At 37.5% G+C, this 22085-nt stretch overlaps 1 pseudogene; it reads left to right on the plus strand.

The window, feature by feature from the left end:
* The first annotated feature begins 1798 nt into the window (after window positions 1-1798).
* Window positions 1799-22085, plus strand: part of LOC107671044 (protein crumbs homolog 1-like) — a 49633-nt pseudogene continuing 29346 nt past the window's right edge.

A 22085-nucleotide genomic window follows, 5' to 3' on the forward strand; every position in this document is an offset into this window, starting at 1 on the left:
GGTTATATGACAGCAGCTGTGTTCACAATGACATGCACAATATATATTTGACTATATTTGATCATTGTTTTCTATACTAAACCATGTTTTAAAACAGTATGTGAAAAATAACCATTGTTTAAAATAGTAGTTTGCACACATTTGTCACATGACTGTTTTACTTGCAAGTTTAATTGAGCAAGTGGTGTTCTGTTATCATCTAGGAAAAAACAGATATTTTGCATGTTCAAATATTGTGTCAAAATATATATTTTTCTTACTTTGTTTTTTGGATAATATTTTACTCTTAACCAAAGTTGCTATAGATAACTAAAACTGTAAGAAACATTTTAATTACTTGAAATAAATAAAAATATATGTATATATTAACTGAAAAAAAAAAAAAATTAGTTGCCAAGACAACATTTTGCGTTTTGATTTAGTTTGACTTTGATGTACTAGAATAACTAAACTAAAACTGAAACAAAAATGTAATAAAAACTATATAAACATATTTAAAAAAAAAATAAAAACAACAAAATAACTCGAACTTGAACTAAAATTTAAATAAAAGCAGAGTGATACTAAAATTAAAATAAAAGCTGTCATACTAAAATAGCACTGCTCTTAGCTTTAGAAACTTTGGTTCAAATGTTTACTTCATCTAAAACTACTCTGAGCAACATTTTTCTAATTAATGCATTATTATTATCGTCATTATCGTCATAATGCATTTTTCATACTGTTCGGAGACCACATTAAGAAATAATTTTGTAAAATACAATTGTTAACAAGTGCAGCATCTAATCCTGTACACCTGTGACTCAACAGCATTTGGATAGTTGACAAAGTACATTAAGTCAACTATCCAAGTGCGGTCGGGTTTAACAGTTGCTATTAGCTTAGATAAACACTCATCTGTGCTGAAGGTCACGTAAATGTGCTAGGAGGAACTGGCCATCTGCCTCCTAGAGAGAGAGAGAGAGAGAGATGCACTCAGAAATACAGAGAGAGATGCACTCAGAAATATAGAGAGAGAGAGAGAGAGAGAGAGAGAGAGATATGCACTCAGACATACAGAGAGAGAGAGAGAGAGAGAGAGAGAGAGAGAGAGGCACTCAGACATACAGAGAGAGAGAGAGAGAGCGAGAGAGACATGCACTCAGACATACAGAGAGAGAGAGAGAGAGCGAGAGAGAGAGAGAGAGACGGGCACTCAGACATACAGAGAGCGAGAGAGAGAGAGAGAGACGGGCACTCAGACATACAGAGAGCGAGAGAGAGAGAGAGAGACGGGCACTCAGACATACAGAGAGCGAGAGAGAGAGAGAGAGACGGGCACTCAGACATACAGAGAGCGAGAGAGAGAGAGAGAGACGGGCACTCAGACATACAGAGAGCGAGAGAGAGAGAGAGAGACGGGCACTCAGACATACAGAGAGCGAGAGAGAGAGAGAGAGACGGGCACTCAGACATACAGAGAGCGAGAGAGAGAGAGAGAGACGGGCACTCAGACATACAGAGAGCGAGAGAGAGAGAGAGAGACGGGCACTCAGACATACAGAGAGCGAGAGAGAGAGAGAGAGACGGGCACTCAGACATACAGAGAGCGAGAGAGAGAGAGAGAGACGGGCACTCAGACATACAGAGAGCGAGAGAGAGAGAGAGAGACGGGCACTCAGACATACAGAGAGAGAGAGAGAGAGAGAGAGAGCGAGAGAGAGAGAGTTCTTCGGTGTCTAATCAAAGTGAGGGAGAGAGTGACAGATACAGACAGAGAGGAGGATGAAGATTTGACCGCCAACAGGCGAGGGTTTGATAGGAGCAGGATAAAGGATTGCCGTGTTTTCCATCATACCGCGGAGAGTAAGTCAGCAGCAGCGGACTGACTGAAGTTGACTCGCGCCGGATGAGAGGGCATGATGCGGGGAGAGTTCAGCGCGGAGCCGCGGGTTTAGAGGCTGGAAGTCAATCATCTCTTCAGGACATGGAGCTTGGACGGGTCTATTTACGATATAAAAGAGCAGTCCTGCTGTCATTGATGTTCAAACTGGGTGAGACACAACTTTATGATATATTCATATTTGACGTTTTTTTTTTCTTTTTCTTTCTATTTCATTTTGCGGTGTGAAGAAACGGTTCAGAAAACGGCGTGAAGTGTTCAGTGACAATTTTATATATACTACCCTTCAAATGTTTGGTGTCAGTAAGTTGTTTTTAAAGAAATGAATATTTTCATTCAGCAAGGATGCATTCAATTGATCAAAAGTGACAGTAAAGATTAATAATGTTTCAAAAGTTTTCTATTTCAAATAAATGCTATTCTTTTGAACTTTCTGTTCATCAAAGAACACTGAAAAATAAAATATATCAGAGTTTCCACAAAAATATGAAGCAGCACAACTGTTTTCAACATTGATAATAATCAGAAATGTTTCTCAAATCAGCTATTGTATTGCAATAGGTAGCACTTCAATATTAACCTTGAATCAAGACTAGTTAGCACATAATTAATAATTGAAATGGTTTAATAACAATATTTTATGGTTACGGTTACACTTGAATTGGTTACAAAATAGATGAAGGATGGTAAAGCACAGTCTTCTGGTCCATACTTGTTGCAGTTGCAGCTGGTCAGTCTTCGTTCTCCTTTCAGCCCTGTGTGAGAGATCTTCATCGAATGGTCTTGCACCCTTCATAGATATGCAAAACACCCATTGAGTACTTCACACCTCCACAAGAACAGGCACTGAACATGGTATAATCCGCTTGTCCCTCTTTCTGAGGCAGGACACAGGATGTGAACTCATGCAGCAGGAATCCTGTGATTTCAAAAGAGCATATGTCACAACAAACAGCAAAAGTATGCATGGCATTTGTCATTGGTCAGAGGTTTGATGTGGTCAGATTGAATTTGTCTCTGGCAAAAAGCCCTTAAATCTATGCACTTAAAAAGATGGTCAAGGTGAGAACAAAAGATGATCTGAAAAGCTCTTACACTGTTTTTGGAAACATTAAAATAAATTGCATTATAATAAAATCAACCTCTGTATGGCCTATTTTGTGACAGGAACGACAAACCTGCTCTCTTTGCCACAGGGTTGTTTGCTGTGCTCTCCTGAAGTTTGAAGATTTTCATGACTCTCTGATGTTTCCTTTACACCATGCGTTCTGGTCCACGACTCTGCGCTATTACGGTGCTGCATCACCTTAAGAACTGAAATCGGCACACTTTTTTGAGCAGTGGCACATGCTTCATTCCAGAATTATCACAGCAAGTCAATTCCTCTAAGAAGTGAGCATGCTTTTTTGCCCCATCACTGTTAAGTGTTTTGGGAGACATGGACTCTTGTGCCTTAAGCTTAGTCTTGAGATCTGCAATGATGTCCTTGTGATTTTTACACTTCTCAGTTAGGATTAACTGCTCAGCTAGTAAGTTATCTAGCTGCAATTGAAGATCTTGAATCTTAGCTTCTGACTTTTGTGCCTCTGACTTTTTAGAATGCAGTTCTTCACATGTAGCATCTATACTTAAAGTTAGACACATTGTTAACTCACTTAGCCTTATACAACGCATGTAGTTTAAAGCCTCAATTATTTCACCTTGTTTTGATTTCTTTTCATGTTTACCAAGTATGTTCCACCATGTAAGCTGGGACAGGAAAGCAGAAGTCTTTGATAATTTTTGACCTTACATTTGCATCACAGGAATAAATCACATTTTAACATAGGCTATATTCACATAGAAACAACTATTTTAAATTGTAAAAAATAGTAACTGTTTTAAATATATTTTTGATCAAATAAATGCAGCCTTGGTAGAAGAGACCTCTTTCTAAAACATTAAAACAGACCCTAAACTTTTGAACAGTAGTGTTATAATAGAAAACAAGAAGTTAATGCATAACATGTCCATCAACTTTTTCCAACATCAATGCTTTCTTAAAGTGTATATGAATGAATAAGAGAGTGTATAAACATTTCTGTAACAGTTTGTTTTTCACCATTTATCATCACATTTTAGTGTTTTTGCAGTTCACTTCAGTGGTTCTGTGGCGTGACAAATTAATAATTGAAAGTACAAATATTCCATGTAGCCTCTAATTTAGTACAGGTTAATAAAAAGTGCATATATAAATAATTATAAAAAAAAAAAATAGACAAAGCATTGTTTTAACATATAATATGTCAACTACCAAAATTTACAGCATTAAACTATTATATATGTAGTCGTAATCTGAAGTCTCTTCAGCAGCGCTCTCATTATAGTGTGTAATTAAATGATTCAAAGCAACAAGTGGCTCTTTGATGAGTTCTGCATTATGAAGTTGAGCATCTGCAGTTGGCAGGTTGTTTTGTCCTGTAGGCAGATGCGTTTTGTGTGGGAGAGAGAGAGAGTTTTTGGTCTCTGTGGATTTGTGTGGTGGGGGAGCTGTAAGAGAAGAGCTGCAGTAATTGGGCATTAGCGCATATAGAGGACAAGTGCAGCCAGCTGGCCGTCAGATTGTTTAGAATGAGCAATAATCAGAAAAGCCCCTCGCAGAGACACACACGGCGATCACCATTCAGCGCAAACACTCAGTCACTGTCCGTTCAGACGCTGCTGTGCTCCTCAGCGTGTTCCTGTCACTCGTTCTGAGGGTAAACGTAGCACAGCATGGTATTGGATGTAAACTGTAGTAATGCATCATTTAATTGGTGTCTTATTGTCTGAATTTCAAAGAAAACTTTCTATACATCACCACCAAAATGCTCACATATTGTGGGGGGTTTCCTTGTAAAAAAGAAGTGCACTTTAGCACTTTTAAAAAGAGCACTTATTATGGAAATAATATACTTTAAAACAAAATACTGAAGAGTGAACTGAATGTAATGTTTTTGGACACTTAATTGCATGTTATGCGCAGTTAAGCTTGGTGGTATAGGGCATTGTTGAGTGGTTGGTTAGGTGTTCTGAGTGGTTTCCAGGGTACTGTTGGTGGTGTCTAGGATGTTGTGGGTTGTTGCTAGGGCGTTTCTAGGGTGTAGTGTGTAGTTGATGTGGGTTGCTAGACTTTCTACACTGTTGTGGGTGGTTGCTAGGGAGTTGCTAGGCTGTTTCTAAGGTGTAGTGTGTAGTTTATGGGGTTGCTAGACTTTCTAAGGTGTTGTGGGTGGTTGCTAGGGTGTTGCTAGGCTGTTTCTAAGGTGTAGTGTGTAGTTTATTGGGGGTTGCTAGACTTTCTAAGGTGTTGTGGGTGGTTGCTAGGGCGTTGCTAGGCTGTTTCTAAGGCGTAGTGTGTAGTTTATAGGGGGTTGCTAGACTTTCTACACTGTTGTGGGTGGTTGCTAGGGAGTTGCTAGGCTGTTTCTAAGGCGTAGTGTGTAGTTTATAGGGGGTTGCTAGACTTTCTACACTGTTGTGGGTGGTTGCTAGGGAGTTGCTAGGCTGTTTCTAAGGTGTAGTGTGTAGTTTATGGGGTTTCTAGACCTTCTAAGGTGTTGTGGGTGGTTGCTAGGGCGTTGCTAGGGTGTATAGTATAGTTGAGGAGGGTTGCTAGATTCTACAGTGTTGTGGGTGGTTGCTAGTGTGTTGCTAAGCTGTTTCTAAGGTGTAGTGTGTAGTTTATAGGGGGTTGCTAGGCTTTCTAAGGTGTTATGGATGGTTGCTAGGGTGTTTCTAGGGTGTAGTGTGTAGTTGAGGAGGGTTGCTAGACTACAGTGTTGTGGGTGGTTGCTTGGGCGTTGCTAGGCTGTTTCTAAGGTGTAGTGTGTAGTTTATAGGGGGTTGCTAGACTTTTTAAGGTGTTGTCAGTGGTTGCTAGTGCGTTACTAGGGTGTTGTGTGTAGTTGATGAGGGTTGCTAGACTTTCTACAGTGTTGTGGGTGGTCGCTAGGGTGTTGCTAGGCTTTTCATAGGATGTAGTGTGTAGTTGGAGGTTGCTAAACGTTCTAGAGAGTTGTGGGTGGTTGCTAGGGTGTTGCTAGGCTGTTTCTAGAGTGTTGTGGGTGGATATGGCTCGCGTTCCTCCTTTATTTGTGTGACTAGGATATTTTCTTTGTTTTTATATGTTTACTGGTCCAGGTGTAAACGGTGCGTCTGATCACTTAATTAAGCACCAGCGCACGCACACACACACACTCACCATTAGCTTAAGCAGTCGTAAACGTGATTCTCTCCACTAATGAGCTGTTTCTCTTAGTTTCTCATTAGCTTATGAATGAAAGAGCTGCGCGTCATCTGATGAGTGTGTGTATCGTTGTTGTGGTGGGAGTTTCAGTGTAAGTGATTTTGTTTGCACTCCACCCGAATGAAGCTTTGACCTATTTCTGCAGTTGCGAGAAGCCTGAATCCTGGGTACTTTTGGGCAGATTGAATGCGCAGGGCAAGACGTGCGGCATAGTTGCCCATCGCCATGGAAACTCTGCTGGAGAGCGCGGCCACTTCACTCTTTGTGCTTAAGTGGAATAGCAGCTCGCATGTTTTTGACTGAATGTGCTGCATTGTGTCTTTAAGCTGTGATGAAGCCGTGACCGTGACGGGATAGACTTAGCTTCTGTTTGAAAAACAACATGTAAAATTCTTTACTGTTGTTTTCCAAACATTTAGTTACATTAAACCCATCTCCAGAAACACTGTAAAGGAAAATAGTTTTTTTTCAGGATAGGAGGATGTTTTCAGGAATTGCATCAGGATGGCACAGAGATCTTCACATACGTCAGACAGATGAAGTGTGAGACTCAGATATGAGTTGAGTTGAATGTCCAGGGCTCTGGCCCCAGTGAAACCCTTATTAAAACACATCCATGAGACCCCAACTAGAGGAGTTTATATGGTGATAGAACATTTACATGCATTTATGTTTGTGGTTAAAGTAATACATATAGTATTATAGTTTTATATTGAGTTTCTTCACTTGAGCATCACATCTTTTTGGTTTAATTTATTGAATAAAAAAAAAAAAAAAGGTTTATTTTATTTTGTTTTGGTTTATCAAACTGTACTAAACTAAGTTTAATTCATCCTTGACAAAAATGATTAATTTCTTTCAATAGTAAAGACAAGTCTTAACAACCCCTTTTAAATGATATGCATGTACTGTATGTATATATTCAGTTCATATTTAGCATATCATATTTTAGATTTATTGAAAAAATTGAAATAAAAAAAATGTAAGGTTTTACCGAAAAAGAGGCTGAAGTGTGCAAAATTGTGATCACTTTAATGCATCCTTGAATAAAAAGATTAATTTCATTCAACAAAAAATCCTAACAAATCTTAACAGCCCCTTTTGAATGGTAGTATATATGTATAAATGTAGTTTGTTTACGTGAACATATTTTTTGTTGAATTTACTGAATAAAACAGAAAATTTTTATTTTATTTTATTTGACAAAAAAAGCAAAATTGTGATCACATTAATGCACCCTTGCAGCATTAATGCAGTATTGATTTCATTAAGAAAAAAAAGTTCAAAGGGGTAGTTCACCCAAAAATGAAAATTACCCCATGATTTACTCACCCTCAAGCCATCCTAGGTGTATATGACATTCTTCTTTCAGACGAATATAATCAGAGTTATATTAAATAATGTCCAGGCTAATCCATGCTTTATAATGGGAGTGTACTCCAAAATTTGAAGTAAAAAAAATTGCACCCATCCATTATAAAAGAAGTCCACACGGCTCTGGGGGGTTAATAAAGGCTTTCTGAAGCGACACGATGCATTTGTGTAAGAAAAATATCCATATTTACAACTTTATAAACCTTAATCTCTAGCTTCCGCTAACTGTCGTACGCTCGTTCACAAGAGAGTGGCGTCCAGCGGATGACGTAGCACGTAAGCGTAGCATAAGCTCTGGTGAGAATATGCTAGTCTCGCGAGAAACAAGTTTTGTTTACAGCAAAGGAAAACCAGTCTTCTCTTGGCTTATATCGAAATCCTTCGACATTTTTCTTTACAAATCCTCGTTTTGTACTACTAATTCGTGACCGGTGTTTTGTTTTGCTCTCTCCTCTGCGCTTCCACGTTCGTCACTTCTGCGTTCGTCACCGCGTTTGCTTACGTGCTACGTCATCCGCTGGACGCCACTCTCTCGTGAGCACGCGTACCACAGTTAGCGGAAGCTAGAGATCAAGATTTATAAAGTTGTAAATATGGATATTTTTCTGACACAAACGCATTGCGTCGCTTCAGAAGGCATTTATTAACCCCCCGGAGCCGTGTGGACTTCTTTTATAATGGATGGGTGCAATGTTTTCGACTTCAAATTGTGGGCTACCATCCACTCCCATTATAAAGCATGGATTAGCCTGGACATTATTTAATATAACTCCGATTGTATTAGTCTGAAAGAAGAATGTCATATACACACTGGGATGGCTTGAGGGTGAGTAAATCATGGGCTAATTTTCATTTTTGGGTGAACTATCCCTTTATGTTTTAATGATTCCTTTTGAACAGTAGCATATATATGGTATACGTCTGTTATATTACAAATCAGGCAGTTGATTCATAACATGTACACAAAACATTTTGTTTTCAACATCAAAAGTTTAGGTTAGAATGTATATAAATGTAGAGAGAGTTTATACATTTACATTTTAACATTTATAAAAAAATTTTTTTTTTTTTTAAAAGTCAAGTGTGCAAACTCAAGTCTGGATCTATGGATCTGGAATGACCTTTATATAACCAATCCAGTACCCCTTCCTCCAGTTTTCGCCAGCACGTGTGTGTTTTCTCCCTGTTCTCTCCTGTGCGTGAGAGTCTGTACCAGCCGCTGGTTCATCCGTCTCTCAGAGGAGGCTCATGTCTCTGAGAGCTGTCGGACACAGAGAGGTCAGAGGGCATCAGGGCTGTAGATAACAGAAGAGCAAAATCCTGAATCACACCAGCAAAAGCATTTCAGAGCAGGACAGACACTAATGCTGCTGTGCTGTGTTTCACAAGCCAAAATGAGTTTTTGATGAAGTCCAGCTGCAGCTCTTCCTTTTAACACAATCTCTTTATGTTTACAAATGAGATATGACAAAAAGACATTTGAAATGATCACCCAGGGATATATTAAAAGTTGGATATATGTATATAATACATGCTATTTTACATTGTACATTTACATATATACTATATAGCAAATGATTGACTGCATGATTGTTTGTATCAATTGCAACATTAAAAAAAAATACTATTATCAAACAGCTGTTTGTAAGTTGGATATATATCATACATGCACTCATGTAAATCAATACTATAGCAACTGCCTGTATTTTATTCATTTATTTAGCAAAAAATAGCTATATTATCACCAGTGTTGGGGGTAGTAACACATTACAAGTTATGTAATCAGATGACTCTTGTGACTCTTCAGACGACTAAGTAACCCAATTAGTTACTTTTTTAGAAAGTAACAGTATTGTAATGCATTACTTTTAAAAGTAACTTTCCCCAACACTGATTATCGCCCAGCTCTTTATATAAAATAGGATATATAAGTATGTCCAGTTTATTTGCATATATACAGTACACTTGTGTAAAGTGATATAGCAAATCTCAACTGCTTGTATTGTCGCAAAATGTAACTATATTATCATCTAATCTGCTAAATGCAGCGATAAGGCATGAAGAAATTAAGATATTATAAACATGAACATCATGATTTTCTGTAAAGCTGCTTTGAAACTGTGTATTGTGAAAAGAACTATACAAATAAATTTGAGTTGACTTTTGAGTTCAAATAAGAGGTACAGTATTAGAAAAGAGTATTAATAAAATAAAGTTTAAGTTTGGCATTCATTCAGAAAGAGTGAAAGAAAATGCTAAAATTTACATTTTACAGCGTATCTGAACTGTTAGGACTCAAAAGAGCAAAGATGATATTATATACTGTTTGAATCCATACCTGAATGTTCAGTGAAGATGTAAGATTCTTGAACTTGGAGCCACAATTTTTGACTCTCATTTCTTCTGAAGCAGTTGTTTGAAATATGCAATATATTTCTGACTGGATATGACAAAGAAAACAGAACGAGCCTGCATATGAAATGCCTTTAAGCAAGATACTCGCTGTACCTGTGTGTTCAGTACGGACAGCTTTAGTGTTTCAATCAAAACAGGATTTGGGGAAACTTTGTTGTGATTGTTTTTAATGCATGTTTGTGTGCTGTTGTCTGATTTAGGGTCACTTATGCTTTCCTAATGGCTGTTTATTGGTCTGCTGTCGATGATTTAATGCTGGAATCGTGTGGAAAACATGTAGGTGTTAGCAGACTTTGATGAAGCCCAAATGACTGTAACCATTATTTAATTATATTTTATCCGTAGTAAAAGCATGTGTTTGCTGATAAGACCCCAAAGTAGCAAGTAATACCGAATGGCATGTGTTTATTAAAGGATGATCTATAGTGGCCCCTGTCTGGTTTTCTCGGGCCCGGGGTCTGATACAATCTTCTGTCCTGAGGGTTCATACCACATGTCTCTCTTCTGCTAGTCTGAGATGTTGTTTACCAGAGTTTTTCAATAGACTTGATTCGAAAGGGAAGCTTCTGAAGCCCATCCGCAAGCTCTGTCTAGACTTCAGATCTTCTCGTTTATTCAAACAACAGCAACATGTGTTTGTTTTATTGAGAGCTGTGGCTGACAAAGTATTAGAGAATTGTGTTGGTTTCGATCAGTGTTCAAGTCTGTCTCTCTCTCTTTCTTCTCAGACCAGATGATCCTGGATTAGAGACTGTAGGTCATTCACAGTCACTCCTAGACCTCCTGACACAGTTTTTCTCTCTGTGTTCTTGTCTACTAAAAGTGTGAATGCCAGTGACTCATGCTTAAATGTGTCCTTCACTTTTTGCAAAAAAATATTTTCTTAATCAGTAATTTTCCTGTAGAAATGACTAAATATCCCTCACCCTGTAAAGCCTGACATATGAAATAATAGAAAAATCTAAATGGAAGAGTTTATTGAACAAGGTACAAAAGCTGTCACTGGGGTGCTATCTTTGAAACACGTACACCTTTGTACTTTATTTACCACTAAAGGTGCATACACTCTTAAAAATAAAGGTGCTTCACGATGCCATAGAAGAACATTTTTGTCTAAATGGTTCAATAAAGAACCTTTAACATCTGAAGAACCTTTCTGTTTCACAAAAAGTTCTTTGTGGCGATTTTAAAAAGGCAAGAAAGATGGTTCTTCTATGCCATCGCTGTGAAGCACCTTGTAAGCACCTTTATTTTTAAGTGTATAAGTACCTTAAAAAGTACATATCAGTACCATAATTATACATTTTAGAACCTTTTTAAAATGTACCGCCACCAGTGACAACTTTTGTACCTTTTTTTTGAGTGAACTAGAGAAACATTAAAAAGTTTGCATATGTGCTTTTTGTTGAGTATCATATTTGATCCATCAGACCTTTGTCTCATATAGTATAATAAAGTGAGAATATGGATGAAAAAACAGCTAAATTTTATTCAGTCCCAAACTGGGCAAAAATATGCAATTTGGTGCAGATGCTGATATTTATATGGACAAAAATTAAGATAAAATTCTGATAGCTTGCAATGTAAGTCAATGGATCTTTATAACAATAAAATGCATATAAATATTAGTCGTCACTCTATATTTCCAAAAAATGTCTTAAGATGATATTTAAATGCTTGGTTTGACAATCAAAGCTTTGCAGTTTTAAAACATATAATGCAATACAATGATGATTGAGAGATTAACAAATAAATGTTCCTCAAAAGCCTGATGATCATAACTGACATTCAGGATTAAAAAAAATAAAATTATGTCTGGGAGTTGTTTTAGTCCAGTAGTGTTCATCTTGAAATATTACTAACAACATCAAAGTTACTCTTACACTCTTACTCTTAAGTCAGAGTTAAGTCCATTTTTTCCCAGTTTTTTTGTCTTGTTTTAACCATAAATTGACTAGTTTTTGGTGAAACCGGTTGCTGGTTAATCTAAGTAGCTTGTCTGTATTAGCAGGGCTAATTAAATATATCTCAATAATGATGACAGATCTATATGGACAGGTATATTTATGCATCACGTGCGTGAGGATGGATTAGTTTCAGTGAGTGGTGGTCGGTTAAGCTGAAAACCCATTTACGGAGCATCTGGTGGAGGTTTAGTCAGTTGGTAAGACGCTCCCCATCTGCTCTGATATGGTGTGATATCGTTAGGAGGTACTAGTGAATACCAAAGCCCCTTTATCCTACAGGAGTCCCAGTGTAAATCTGCAGTCAGCAGCACCATGTGTGTGTTAGTAGTGCTGTCACATACCGGGCCTGTCCTGAATGTCACTGAAGGCCATTGAGTCTCACATCTGAGGTTCTGGTGACATAAAGATGCATAGACTGTCAGGCAGGGGTGATTCTAGGATTTTCATTTTAGGGGGGCTCAGCCCCTTTGCCACATGCACTGGAAAATCTATTACATTGAAAGTTAAATTTTCAAATGAAAATAGCAATGTGATCGTTTTATAAAGTATGCCTTCATATGTGCTTAATTTTCACTGGAGGAAACAGCTGTGGTGTGATGAGTGGTGAACGCAGCGAAAACTTAGGCTACAGTAGATGGGGAACCGATTGATATTTTGCAAACTGTATTTATGACAAAGAACAGAACTGCACAGATGCAGATATTATAACAATCTATTGTTAAACACACACTATAGCCCCCCTAAAATGGCCTAGCGACGCCCATGCTGTCAGGTGAGAGTCTGCTGTGGGAATACAGTTCATAAGACTCGTGGTCTTCACAAGCAGGGCAGTCTCACTCATGGGAAGTTTCTTTAAGAGCGTGCTGAAGATCTGTTAGGTTAGGCTGAATCTTTCATACTGTCCTCACTTACTCTCACTTTGTGATTTACTTTGAGTAGACGGTGTGGTGCAGAGGTTAAATCTCCAGCCGGTGAGCAGAGAGTTGTAGGTTTGATCCGACAAATGGTTATTCCTACGCTGGAGTCACACAGTGTTTTAGAAGCGCCTCTCTTTAATTTCACGAGTGTGAATTTGAACTGAATTGGCCACAACACACAAGAAGTTGCACTGGGATTTGAATTAGAATGACAGGAAGAGGATTTTACTGAATCTATCTATCTATCTATCTATCTATCTATCTATCTATCTATCTATCTATCTATCTGTCTATCTGTCTGTCTGTCTGTCTGTCTGTCTGTCTGTCTGTCTGTCTGTCTTCAAACTTTTTTCAAAACTTTCAAAGTCTTTGTCAAGCCAACATTCACAGTTTATCTAAAAAATGTTGAATTTTCAATTAATTTCATCCCACACACCTTTAGCCTCATAGAAACATCAAACGACTCCTTTTTTTTTTTTTTAGTTGAATCATCTTTGTTAAAATGCTCTTGTAGCGTGTAACACTAATCATGGTTTGCATCCGCAGGTCTGTTCTGCACAGTCACGTCTGACGTGTGTCTGTCCTCTCCCTGCCAAAACAACAGCACCTGCATCCCGACTCTGAACAGCTACCTGTGCATCTGCTCTGTTACCCCACCTTTATACACAGGTGAGCACTGTGAGCGTTTATTCGACCCGTGTGAAAACGCAGGCTGTCCGTCCAGCTGCTTCAGCACCACAGGAACTGAGAACTACACCTGTCTGTGTCCTGATGGCTTCGACGGCCCCAACTGCACCCGAAACATCAACGAATGTGAGAGCAACCCCTGTATAGGCCTCAAGAGCTACTGCATGGATGGAGTTAATGGATATTCGTGCCACTGTCCCAGCGGATACGGCGGGGACGACTGTGGGACAAGGGTGCAAGACTGCGCCGATGAGCCATGCTTTAATAATGCCACCTGCATTCGGGCGGCGAGCGGCTACGAGTGCCGGTGCGCCGCGGGTTTCCGGGGTCAACACTGTGAAGAAGACATCGATGAGTGTCTGTCGCAGCCCTGCAGGAACGGCGCCATCTGTCAGGATGGGACTGACCTGTATCAATGCTACTGCGTACCTGGTTTCCAAGGTTACCACTGTGATATTGACATCAACGAGTGTGCATCTCAACCCTGCGAGAACAACGGAACGTGCATCAATGGGAAGGACCGCTATATCTGCGAATGCCTCATTGGGTTTACAGGTAAGGACTGTCAAAAACGTACTGTGGCTGTACCGTGGTATTCATGGCACTTTAAAATACTCTAATATACACTACCAGCTTACCATCAAGTATTTATTTATTTAGCAACCAAAAAACTTGTAACTTGCAAGCATGAAGACAATAAACAAGAGATTCTAAGATTGTTACAATGCATGAGATTCTGAAATGAACTAAAGCATATCATAATATCTTTGAAGTATTACATCATAGAAGAGTCTGCTCATTCTTTGGTCACTATATAATTCAGAGAATTTTAAACAGTTGTGATCAAATAATAAAAATAAAAACATTCTTATTTTTGAGTTCCTTTGGACATTTTCTTCGCTAACTTTACTGCATTTTTCTTTCTTTCTTTCTTTCTTAAAATAATACATTAATAAAAATATTAGATAAAAATGTAAAAATAAAAAAGTATATAAAAAAATATTTTATATTTAAGTTTCCTTCGACTTTCTGTCAGCCAGCTTCACTGCAAATAAATGTTTTTTATTTAAAAATAATTATAATTTATTAATTAAATTCTGATTTATATAATTTTGAACCATGTTTATTACAATTATTTTATTTAAATAATGTATAACTATAAAACTATTAATGTTTTATAAACAAATATATTCTTAGACAATTTATATTTGTCTACAAAAATAATTTCAGACATTTAAGCAGAAAAAGGTTTCAAAGGAGGAATTTAACTTTTGCCATCAAAAAGGTGTAAAGAAAAAACTTAAAAATTGTTTTTTTTTTTAAACTTTTAAACTTTTTTTTTTATTTTAGTTTGTGTATTTTATGTTAATTATTTATTTGCTAAATATTTATGATTATTTAAGATGCTTATTAAAACACTTATGACACTTATTATTTTATTAGAATTTAATTTTTATAGAAATGTATTCATATATGCAACTTTTATTTGTCTGCAGAAATAATTTCAGGCATTTAGGTAGAAAAAATGCCATGAATGCCACCCAGAAAGGTTTAAAAATCATAAATTTAGTCAAGCGTGTGCAAACTTTGGAAACACTTTATTTTGATAGTCCACTTTAGACATTCTACTAACAGTAACTTTGCAACTAAATGTCAACTAGCAGTCATTAGAGTATTAGTAGACTGTCTGCTTAATATATTCTAACACTTTATTTTGATGGATCCACAACATACAACATACTGACTATGAGAAACTTTGCAAGTCTATGTCAACTTATTCTACTAACCCTAAACCTAACCCCAGTCTATTCTGAGAGTTAGTAGACATGTAGTTGCAAAGTTACTTATAGTTAGTAGAAAGTCTAATGTGGACTATCAAAATAAAGTGTAACTTTAGATACTTTTTAACTTTTTTTTTGTAACTTTTGATTGATATCATATACCACGTTAATGTTACCATATTCATATACCTCTGTACTCCAAATATGGCAATGCCACATATATAATACAACAGTGTATTCAACACAGCCATCATGGATGCAGCAGGTGTTTTGAGAGGACTCCATTGACTAGTTTCTTCTGTGAGTGAGTCTGTGTGTTGATTTCTCCTGCAGGAGTGAACTGTGAAGTTGATGTTGATGAATGTGAGGCGGATCCCTGTCAGAACGGCGCCCCCTGCCACGATCACGTGGGTCTGTACACCTGTGAGTGTGTGCCGGGATACGAGGGCATTAACTGTGAGCTGGACATCAACGAGTGTGACGGTTCACCCTGCCAACATGGAGGAACATGTCTGGATATGGTGAACGGGTGAGTGAACTGATCCGGCTTCAGTCTGATCATGGAGGTTTCAGACCACACTTGCCTTTATAATTTACCATTATTAGCTGTTTAATTAGGGTTAGAGCTAAATTCTGCAGGAAGGTGGCCTTAACTAATCACTCTGTGCCTTAAGTGATCAACAAGTGCTTTAACTAATTAACCAGTGTTTTAACTAATCAGTATGTGGCTAATCAATTGGTGCCTTAACTAATCACTCAGTGCCTTAACTGATCAACAAGTGCTTTAACTAATTAACCAGTGTTTTAACTAATCAGTATGTGGCTAATCAATTGGTGCCTTAACTAATCACTCAGTGCCTTAACTGATCAACAAGTGCTTTAACTAATTAACCAGTGTTTTAACTAATCAGTATGTGGCTAATCAATTGGTGCCTTAACTAATCACTCAGTGCCTTAACTGATCAACAAGTGCTTTAACTAATTAACCAGTGTTTTAACTAATCAGTATGTGGCTAATCAATTGGTGCCTTAACTAATCACTCAGTGCCTTAACTGATCAACAAGTGCTTTAACTAATTAACCAGTGTTTTAACTAATCAGTATGTGGCTAATCAATTGGTGCCTTAACTAATCACTCAGTGCCTTAACTGATCAACAAGTGCTTTAACTAATTAACCAGTGTTTTAACTAATCAGTATGTGGCTAATCAATTGGTGCCTTAACTAATCACTCAGTGCCTTAACTGATCAACAAGTGCTTTAACTAATTAACCAGTGTTTTAACTAATCAGTATGTGGCTAATCAATTGGTGCCTTAACTAATCACTCAGTGCCTTAACTGATCAACAAGTGCTTTAACTAATTAACCAGTGTTTTAACTAATCAGTATGTGGCTAATCAATTGGTGCCTTATAATCACTCAGTGCCTTAACTAATCAACCTGTGCCAAAACTAATTGACCAGTGTTTTAACTAATCAGTCTGTAGCTAATCAGTTTGTGTCTTAACTAATCACTCAGTGCCTTAACTGATCAACCAGTGCTATAACTAATTAACCAGTGTTTCAACTAATCAGTTTGTGGCTAATCAATTGGTGTCTTAAAGGGTTAGTTCAACCAAAAATGAAAATTCTGTCATTAATTCACAGAGAACAAACCAGACAAAAATGTAAAACCGCATGTTTAAAAATTACCATATCCCAGTAGTCAATACACTAAGGAAAACAAATAAGTTTTTAGCAAGGACTTAAAAACAGACAAAGAAGGGGCCATTCTAATCTCTAAGGGTAGGGTATTCCAGAGTCGTGGCCCTGCCACTGCAAATGCACACTCCCCTCTACGCTTAAGCCTAACGTGAGGGACCACCAACAAGGCCTGGTCACAGGATCGTAGGCTTCTAGACGGAGTATACCACGTTCAAGGTCCATAAAAGTACCAAGATAATCGACAAAGTAGTCCGTGTGACATCAGTGGTTCAACTGTAAAGTTACGAAGCTACGAGAATACTTTTTTACGCAAAGAAAACAAAAATAACAACTTTATTCCACATTTTCGTCCCTACTGCATCACTTTGGATGCGCGTTCACGACAGTACCATGACGCGAGCGTGTGGCGGCGCCGGCGCTGACTCAGATCCGGCGTGATGACATCATTACGCCAGATCTGGGTCAGCGCCGCCACACACTCGCGTCACGTGTCAGATTTCATCAAAAATATCTTAAATTGTGTTCCGAAGATGAACGAAGGTCTTATGGGTTTGGAACAACACGAGGGTGAGTAATTAATGACATGACAATGTCATTTTTGGGTGAACTAACCCTTTAACTAATCACGTAGTGCCTTAACTAATCAATCAGTGTTTTAACTATTCAGTCCGTGGCTAATCAATCAATAGCCCCTTTTCCCACACAGGAACTTTCCCCAGGAACTAGGGACTTTGGGCCGGTACTCGGTGTGTTTCCACCGCAAGAACAAGGATCTAAATAAAGTTCCGGGTAAAAATTTGCCCCTCAGAAAGTCCCTGCTCGTGAGGTACACTCTTAAAAATAAAGGTGCTTCAAAAGGTTCTTCAAGCGATGCCATAGAAGAACCATTTTTGGTTCCACAAAGAACCATTCAGTCAAAAGTTCTTTAAAGAACCATCTCTTTCTTACCTCTTTATAATCTGAAGAACCTTCTTTCACCCCAAAGAACCTTTTGTGAAACAGAAAGGTTCTTCAGATGTTAAAGGTTCTTTATGGAACCATTTAGACAAAAAGGTTCTTCTATGGCATCGTGAAGCACCTTTATTTTTAAGAATGTAGCCTAGTACTTTTTCAAAGGTTTGGAACTTTTGGGGGCGGGACTTGGGCGCTGAACATGCTGATTGGTTGAGTTCAAACAGCATTGCATTTCAACCACCATATATTCGCATCATTTTTTTAAAATATTACTGTTATGGTGTCATGAAATGTAGTTTTAAAAGTATTTCAGGCGAGAACGTAATCGTTTAAAGCTCAAATCTGCTAAATTTATAAAGACAGTGCCTATTTGAAAATGTGCGTTGCCGATTTCGGAGACGTGAGCTCCAGGCAATCAGCGGGTGCTCAGTGCTCATGTTTCCCGACGAGAGCAGCCTCAACTCGGCTAGTCCTTCTGACATTTGCCGCTGGCTCTGAGGTCTCTGTAGTGGTTAAACATAAGATATAATTTGTTTTGGGTAAATCTAACAGGTAATCTTTGGTCTTTATTCTATTAATATGTTTAAATGAAAACGAAAAGAGGCAGTGGTGTTTGACATCATATTTCGTCTTATTGTAAATATAGTGAGGAAAATTGCAGTAGCCAAGGCAAGGAATTACCGGACTTGCGTTGTCCCGTCCGCAGGAATTCACTCTCCTGAGTCGAACTCGCGAAGTCCGAAATTTGCGTATTGGTATTGAGAAACGCGCGCAGACCTACGTCATACGACTATTTTGCCTAATCTTCACGGTATATTAGACTGCGATGGAAACGCAGACAGCAACAGGTCTGGGGGAAAAAAGTTCCTGGGACAAATTGTTCCAAGTAATTTTGGTGGAAAAGCAGCTAATGAGTGTCTTAACTAATCAATCATTGTTTTAACCAATCATCATTGTCTAAATGAATCAATCTCTGGCTAGTCAATCAGTGTCTTAAATAATCAAACAGCGTCTTAATCATTCAACCAGTTAAATAATTAATCTGTGGCTAATTAATCAGTGCCTTTACTAATCAACCAGTGCCTTAACTAATAAATCAGTTTCTAAATTAATCAATCTGTGGCTAGTCAGTCAATAACTTAACTTAGCAACTAGTCCCTTAACTGATCAGTCAGTGCCTTAACTAATAAAAAAGTTTCTTATCTAATCAATCTGTGGCTAGTCAGTCGGAGTCTTAACTAATCAACCAGTGCCTTAATTGTTTAGCTAGTGTCTAAACTAATCAGTCACTGCTGTGGCTAATCAATGAGTGTCTTAACTAATCAATCAGTTTCTTAACCAATCAACCAATGTCTAAATTAAGCCAGCTCCTTAATCCAACCAACCAACCAGTGTTTTAACTAATCAATCAGTGCCACGACTAATGAAGATTTAGTGTATGTACTAATTAACCAGTGTTTTATCAAGTCAGTCAGTGTCTTAACTAATAAATTGTTCAAGTAATCAACAAGTACTTTATCAAATTATCCAGTATCTTAATTAATCTGTGTTTCAACCAGTGCATCAAGTCATGTTTCTCTTTCAAATGTGACTTCTCAGTTATTTTAAACTACAATCACCATATCAGTGTCAAAAATGATCCGGCATGAATCACATACATCTCAGATCGCGACTTTCCCGAGGGGGACCAAGATTTCTGTGCCCTCATAATGCAATTTCTCCCCCTGCCCCTCCGGAGGTCTCCACTGGTCAAGCTTAGAATAAATGCACTTTAACTTACGTTAAGCAATACTGAATGAAAGTGTAGTGTGTTTGAGGAGATATTAGAAGTGGAAGTGTAATGGCATGGGAATGATTTGTCTGAGATGATTATATAACATCATATAAATACATTTTCTGTCTGTAATTGGCTCTCTGTCCTTTAAAACCACGCAGCTAGTGTATAAATTAATGTGTTTTTCAGCCGGTGGTGTTTTGAATTACAGCTATGAGTGCGACTGCAGTGGCACTGGATTTGTGGGATCTTTCTGTGAAGTCGACATACCCGAGTGTGACTCTGACCCCTGTCAGCACGGCGCCACCTGCCAGGAAGGAGTTAACCAGTATACCTGCCTCTGCTGGCCTGGTAACTAGTCTTCAATTTAACCTTTTCATCATCTCTTTGTGTTTATTTATGCATTCAAAGGCTCATTTAATGGCAAGTGAATTGCAGTGATGATGTCTTAGCATCACACCACATCTGTTACACCACACTGCCGCCTAGAGAAACATGTGGGACATTGCAAAGAGAATCGTAAACTCCAAATGAAATGCTATTTCAGACTACGAATGCACGGAATGCATGTTTTTATTGGAGTAGATATACCATATTTTCCATATGTCTCCACGGGTTTAAAATTGCTTTGTTTTGATTAATACATTCAGAAATAATATAAAATATAAATAAAACAATAAATGTTTACAAACATTATAAACACTATAGACATGCATTTTAGTTGCCCTCACTAAACAACCAATCTTTTCAATTTAACAGTATGCACAACAGAACAGGTGTGAACAGTTTAATTATAAAACGAACATGAACATAAATTATAGTGCCATTTGTTATAAACCTCATTTATTATAAATGCTAAGCCTAATCTAATTTATTGAAACTGAAATGTGTGGAAAATGCTCTATAGAAATAAACATGGGCTCACATACATCTCTCATTCGGCACAAATACAAATAATTTGGAATATAAGTTGCAAGTCAGATAATAAAAAAGGGTTATTATAGAAAACTAAAACTTAAACCATTTAAAAAACATTTTCGTTACTTGAAACTAAAATAATTGTTAATTGAAATAAAAAAATTTATTATAAAAAAGTGTATTTTATCTCATTTTAATTTAGTTTAACTTGATGCACTAAATTTACTACAGTAAATACAGTATTTCTGTCTTGTTTGCCAGTACAAGCATCATTCTTAAACCAAAATACATTTACTTGAGAAGCAAATGACTTATTATTATTATTTTCCTACTCCATTGGCAGATATTTTTTCTTGTTTTAAGCAAAAACTAATCAAATTAATACATTTTTCAGTAAACAAGACTAAATATCTTAAGGCATTTTGCTTCTGAAGTAAATGTATCTTGATTCAAGAATGTTTAGATATTTGTACTTGAAAAGAAAAAAAATACTGAGGAAGAAAATTATTTTTTGCCGTGAAAACTAAAACTGAAAATAAAAATATCAAAAACGGTATAGACTTTTAAAAATGACAAAAACTAAACTTTTAACTTAAAATTAAAATCAAAACAGAATATATGAAAAATAAAACAATTATCCCAATTGTAATGAAAACTATAATAGTATCTCAGTGATACTAAAATAACACTGGATGTTACTTATATTCCAGAAAATATGGTAAAATAGGTAAAATATGGTCTTTCAGAACCAGAATCAGAAGAGCTTTATTACCAAGTATGTTTACACACACAAGGAATTTGACTTGACGACAGGAGCTTCCAATGCAGAAGAAAGTACAGACATACTGTATTGCAGACATACATGATAGTGCAGACATACATAGGAATAACACAGAAATTAAATAATGTACTATATACAGAAATAGAAGTATAGGAACATTTTTTTAATTGTTTAAGTAAATGTACAGATATGTTATAAGTGTGCAGATATGTTATTTACAAAGTGTGCAGTTTACAAGTGTACAAATTTTGGATTCTGTGTATATAAATGTCAGGTGTGATGAACGATGTATAAAGTTTCAATTGTTCAGGCTGAATATAGCCTGCGGGAAAAAACTGTTCTTGTGCCTGGCTGTTTTGGTGGTCAGTGCTTTGTAGCGCCGACCAGAAGGCAACAGTTCGAAGAGAGAGTGGGCTGGGTGTGAGGGGTCCAAAGTGATTTTCTTAGCCCTTTTCCTCACTCTGGAGATGTAAAGATCTTGGAGGCTGGGCAGAGGGGCACTGATAAATCCTTTCAGCAGTCCTGACTGTCCGTTGTAGTCATGTCTGATTTGGTAGCTGAACCAAACCAGACAGTTAAGGATGAACACAGGACAGACTCAGTGGCAGCAGAGTAGAACAGTTTCAGCAGCTCCTGTGGCAGGTTGAATTTCCTCAGCTGGCGAA

This window comes from Sinocyclocheilus anshuiensis, unplaced genomic scaffold (genome assembly GCF_001515605.1).
Source record: "Sinocyclocheilus anshuiensis isolate Anshui unplaced genomic scaffold, SAMN03320099.WGS_v1.1 scaffold332, whole genome shotgun sequence".
NCBI lineage: Eukaryota > Metazoa > Chordata > Actinopteri > Cypriniformes > Cyprinidae > Sinocyclocheilus > Sinocyclocheilus anshuiensis.